This window comes from Neofelis nebulosa, chromosome 8 (assembly GCF_028018385.1).
Source record: "Neofelis nebulosa isolate mNeoNeb1 chromosome 8, mNeoNeb1.pri, whole genome shotgun sequence".
NCBI classification, from domain to species: domain Eukaryota; kingdom Metazoa; phylum Chordata; class Mammalia; order Carnivora; family Felidae; genus Neofelis; species Neofelis nebulosa.
This window is the reverse complement of record NC_080789.1, coordinates 6,825,930-6,831,553: the sequence shown is the minus strand read 5'-3', so window position 1 is coordinate 6,831,553 and position 5,624 is coordinate 6,825,930. Positions and strand designations below refer to the sequence as shown.

The 5,624-nt window shown below is 59.5% G+C and overlaps 1 long non-coding RNA gene across 1 annotated transcript; it reads left to right on the top strand.

Annotated features, from left to right (window-relative positions):
• Positions 1 to 541: 541 nt before the first annotated feature.
• LOC131518756 (uncharacterized) lies at positions 542 to 4,664 on the top strand. Its single transcript, XR_009265271.1, has 2 exons — positions 542 to 952; positions 4,237 to 4,664. It is a non-coding gene; the product is annotated as an uncharacterized LOC131518756 (long non-coding RNA).
• The last annotated feature ends 960 nt before the right edge of the window (positions 4,665 to 5,624 follow it).

The following is a 5,624-nucleotide window of genomic DNA, read 5'->3' as shown; positions in this document are numbered from 1 at the left end:
TGGGCCACGCCAGCACCTCACAGTGTGAGGTTTTTTGTATGTTTATTTATTCTTGAGAGAGAGAGAGAGAGAGAGAGAGAGAGAGAGAGCACGCCAGCAGGGGAGGGGCAGAGACAGAGGGAGACACGGAATCTGAAGCAGGCTGCAGGCTCGGGGCCATCAGCACGGAGCCCGACGTGGGGCTCGAACTCAGGAACCGCGAGATCATGACCTGAGCCGAAGTCGGCCGCTTAACGGACTGAGCCACCCAGGTGCCCCTTTAAGGTTTTAAGAAAAATGTAAGAAGACTGCTGGGGACAGTGCTTGGCTCTCGTCTCCATCACCACTATCTGGATGCTTCGAGGTTGCCGTCCGTAGGGCTGACTCCACCTTACTCCTACTCCCCAACCCTCCCTGCCCTGTCTCCCCAGTGTCCTGCCCGGGGCCTGGTGCCCGGCAGCTGCTGGGTGACCAGCAGGGGGCAGAACCCATCGGTGTGGCACAGCCAGGAAGGCTTCATAGAGAAGGTGGTACTTATTGAGGTTTTGAAGGGTGCGTAGGAGTTGACCAAGTAAAGAGAACAGACAAGGAGGGAACTCCAGGCAGAGGGAATTCTCTCAGCGGGACCCTGCAGGCCTCAGAAGCCACCCTGCGGCATGTGGACTTCATCCATGGTCAGATGGGGGTGAGCAGAGGTGAGGCGGAGACTGGCAGAAGGCGGGGAGATACCCTGGGCAGGGCCGCCGGGGCGGGAGCAGGAAGCGAAAACCTTTTCGTTAGGGCAACGACAGTCACATGATACTGACTCACCCAACATTTCCTGAGGGCCTACTATGTCCCAGTCCTGGGGATGCAGTGGGAAACAACATCATGGGGTCACAGAGCCGATGTTCCAGTGAGGGAGACGGAGAGTGACAGAAAATCTCATAAATAATTCATCGAGTCCAGCTGTCTGGAGGGTTCAGCAGGAGAGGTAAGTGGTGCCATGAGACGTTCCACGATAACAGGAAGCCAGCCCGGTGCGTGTGGGAGCTCTGGGGAAGCAGTGTTTCAGACAGATCTTAACAACAAGGCGTGAGCAGAGAGAGGAGGGGACGGAGCATGAAGAGAACATTCCAGGCAGAGTGAACAGCATGGGCAGAGCCCCGAGTGGGATGCAGTGTGTGGCCTGTGGGAGGAGGTGGCAGCCTGTGGCCAGAACGGGATGGCGGGGGGCGGGGGGGGGTGGACAGTTCGGAGCTGCACAGCTGGGCAAGGGCCGGCCGCAGCAGCGTCCAGGGATCGCTCTTCTCGGGAAGACGGACACGTAAGGGCAGGAAGGGGTGGGGTAGGGGGGCAGGCCACCACACTGCTGCTCGCGCGCTGTTTGCCCCAGGCCCGATTTCCTGTCCGCAGGAGGCCCCAGGTGGGGGTCCCAGCAGGGCCTGCGGCTGGACACGCGATCAGAGATGCAGAAGAGGGGCTGCCTGAATGCTTCATCTCCTGGTGCCAAGACCAGGCCCAAGCCCCTCACTCCACACGCCGGGGGCAGGGAAGGGACGCACTGCGCGGTGAGCCTTACCAGCGGCTGCTCTGGCCCCAATGCATTCTCGCTGGAAGGCCATGAGTGAGGCCTCTTTGTGCCTCAGTTTCCTCATCAGAAGACAGGAGGGCCTTTCTGCCCGAGAGGGCGATGGCAAGGCCCCAACCAGATTCTGGCGTTGCCTGCCTTTCGTCAAGGGCAGAAGGCGGTGAGGACCGAGCCCTCCTTTTTAGCAGCTGTGACCCCGAGGAGCTGCCCTTGGTGTCCTGTGGGGGCCACACCAGTGTCACACAACCACGTGTTGGACAGAAGTGAGGAGCGGTCAAAGGGCCTGGATGGGAGCCACACAGACGCCAGTCCTGGCCCCATCTCCTCCCAGCTGGGGAACCTGCTGAGGCCTCAGTCCCCTTCCTTGTGAAACAAATAGAAATACCTTCAGCCCAGGGCTGTGCGTCAGTCGGTCTAAGAATACCGTAATCCCAGGCACTCTGCGGGCACACAGGACCTGCCACTTTTCCATGTTTCTCCTGCAAGCACCTACACCAAAGCCCTGTTCAGTCAGTCTCAGCCTCCAGTCCAGAAACTGAGACTTCCTGGAGATGGTATGAGATTCTAGGGGTTTGCATCTTAGAAGAGGAACCTGGACAGGACAATAGTTATGCAAAAGCAACGAATCCCTAATGGTAAAATTTCTGCCAAGAGGCAAGGCAGGGAAAAAACACTGAGGATAGAGGAAAATCCTTCCTAGAGTTCTGAAATCACCCCGCAGAGACGTGCAGTATTTGCAGGGTATGCATCACACGGCCGGCATTATACCAGGGACCAGAGAAAACGGCAATCTCCGATGCCTAGGAGGTGCCCATCAAGAATGAATGCATGACCGAGAACTGAGGATTACAGCACCAAGGACTCGACCACTGGCTGCTTCCCAGTGGTCAGTAGGCCACCTACGTGGCACCAGGACAGCATGCACAGCCGTGGGCCAGCCCAGTCTCTCCTGGGAAGGGGATCTCCATGGGCACAGTGGATGGGATGGGTTCCCTGCGTGGACTCGACATCTTTAATGAGGACTGACAAAGCCATGCCAGGTGGGACCCCAGGCCTAGAAGACTCCGTGAAGGGAGCAGTGAAACAGCTTCAATTCTGGAATTCACACTCCCTGCCCTGATAAAAGAATCGCCGCGACCAAAGCCTAAAGCGAGGGCCCATGTTCACAGCCACCAGCATCCTTTACTGTTCATTGCCCTGTGGGTGTGTGTCCTGTGGGGACAGAAAGACCAACAGCTGCCCTGGGCCTCGTCACCCAATTGCTGTGAGGCCCCAGTCACCTTCGGCCCCTGCTCTGAAACCGTGGGCACCTCATCTGAGAGAGGCGAATGGTCACCTCTGCCACGAAGAACCGGGGAGGTGGCAGGTCCGTGGAAACTCGCGGAGAGTCGCCCTCCCCTCCCCGGGGTCTGAGCATCAGGTGAGGGGGTGGGGTGCCCAGCCCCTGGCCTCCCACCTCACCATGCCCCACACCCTGCATGCCGGACGCCCAGGCCTCCGGCCCACATCCACAGAGCTCAAGGGAAGGAGGACAGCTGGATTCCTGGGCTGCCGGCTGGGGGGCCGGGGGCGGTTCATCACCCTCCGACCGGTGGTGATCAGGACAACCAGGTGCCGGCCACCTTCCCAGCGCAGGCTCCCCTGCCTGGCTCACACCGCAGTGACCCCTGAACAAGCCTCTCCACTCGTCTGGGCCTCAGCTTCCCCACCTGGAAGTGCAGGTGACAATGCCCACCTGTGAGTCGTTACACCCAGAGTCTCTTCAGCGCCTGGCACTTAGTAGGCGGCTTCTGGGATGTGGGCGGGACTCCCCGGCCCGGCACACCCCCGTCTCACCCCTGCACACCTCATTCACACTGCGCCTGCCTCCCGGAAGGCTCCTCCCCGTATCTAACTCTCCCAGGCAAAACCCCGTTTCCCCTTCACGCCTTACACCCACTACCTCCTCCAGGGTTAGGACCCTGGCTCTAATCCTGGATAACTTCCAGTTAACCAAGATGGACTGCAGTTAAAAAAAAAATTTTTTAAGGGTTATTTATTTTTGAGAGACAGAAAGAGACAAGAGTGTGAGCAGCGGAGGGGCAGAGAGAGAGGGAGACACAGAATCCGAAGCGGGCTCCAGGCTCCGAGCTGTCGGCACGGAGCCCGACGCGGGGCTCGAACCCACAAGCCGCAAGAACCCGAGAGCCGACCTGAGCCGAAGGTGGACGTTTAACCAACTGAGCCACCCAGGCACCCCACCTCCAGTTTAAATAGAACCCTGTGCGTGAACACAGCAAGCTTACTCTCACCTCAGGAGTCTTGCACGGGGCTGTTCCCTCTGCCTAGGATGCTTTTCCCCAAGTCTTATACAAGGCAGTCTCCTTCCTGTCTTTTTCCTCTCAGGGCAATGGCAGGGGCTCTGTCTGCTGTGTTCAATGCTGTAACCTCTGTACCTAGAACACTGCTTGTGACAAATGGACACGGGGACAGCAGGGATGCTCCGTGAAGGGTCCTAGGCTCCTGCTGGTGCTGCCCCATCCAAGGGCTCCGTGTGGTCACCCCAATGAGTAGACACCTCTGCTGACCCACGGACCTAAAGATAAACTTGGAGGTGACGCAGTGCGTATCCGGAACCGGCCGGGACCCATCTCTTCTGGACGAATGCTCTGGGGCAGATACCTAACGCGAATCGTTTCTGTCATCAGGACACGGAGGGGCTTGACATGGACCAGCTGCCGCCGCCGAGGGACAGGCTGCTGGAGCGCCGATGGGCTCTCAGCAAAATTGATGGCCACTGTCAGAAAATGATTTCCCCACGGCCTGACGCCAGCCCTCGGAGGAGCTCAAATCCCAGGCAGCGATGTCTCCTGGGGCGGGCGGGCGGCCCGCACCTGGCCCAGCTGCTTCCCAAAGCCGGGAGCCCGCGATGCCCAGGAGACAAGAGAAGCCTACAGGGCCGGCACCCGGGAGGCCGCGCTGAGAGGCTGTGGGGCAGCAGGGGGCCCTGCCCTCTGGGGAAGAGTGGGGGCTCCTGCCTGTACCCCCTTAAATCAATCTGTACCTCCAAGCCCAGCGCCGAGCCGGGCACAGCGCAAGCACCCGGTGAATGCTGAATAAATGAGGTAATAAATAACGATTCTAGAAAGCGTCAGGGGACACCAGACCAGCGTCTGGAGAAGGGATTCAGCAAATGGACAAGGAGGGCGGAGGGCCCAGGACCCTGGCTGCCCAGGGCCCGCCCGTCCACACACCTACCCAGTGAGGGAGGGAGCGTGTGGCGGGGGAGAATGGCCCCGACCTGGGCCGGACCGCACCTCCCAGCCCTCCTCGCAGTCTTCAGGTCATACCCCGGCAGAATATTCGCTTTTAAATTAGCTGGGCCTTCTTTTTTAAAATGACAGGAAATTGAATCTGATGATGCCAAGCTGTTTCCATAGTTTTTTAGAAACATCCAGAACTGGGGAGTGCCTGAGGAGACCTGGGGACAGATGGGCAGCTGTAGCCCACCCACAGAGACTCCCACGGGACCCAGTCCTGTCCAGGAGGTAAGTTCTGGAAAGGGTCAGTTCATCACTGATCACCGACCGCCTAACACTGGAAAGTGGAAGAAGCCAGCTGGGGTCTCGAGGTGCTGGCACCAAGCTCGGGGTCCGGAAGGACGGACCCCCATCCTGGTGGGCTCTACTGAGTCCCCGTGGAAGGGGCGCCGAGGCAAAAGCATAAGCTCAGGGAAGGACTCTGAGGGGCGGGGGGGGGGATGGGGAAGGGGGTGGCAGCCAGGCAGGTGGGATGGGTTGGCCAGGGGCAGGAAGAAAACATCCACTCGCTCATTCACTCAACAAACGTTCACGGACTCCACCTCCAGACAAGGTGCTGAGCTGGCCAAGGGGGGGTCAAAGCTGAGTGAGACTCGCTCCATCCTAGAAGGGTCCTCTATGGGCTGGCGGTGGAGGCAGGCTCCCGGGCGGTGTCCTGGCCCGGGCAAACCATGCCTGCTCTGGCCTCGGTGCCTTTGCTGCTGCTGTGCCCTCTGCCCGGAATGCCATCTCGTTCCGTCTGGTCAACTCTTGCCTCGAGACTCAGCCCAAATGTC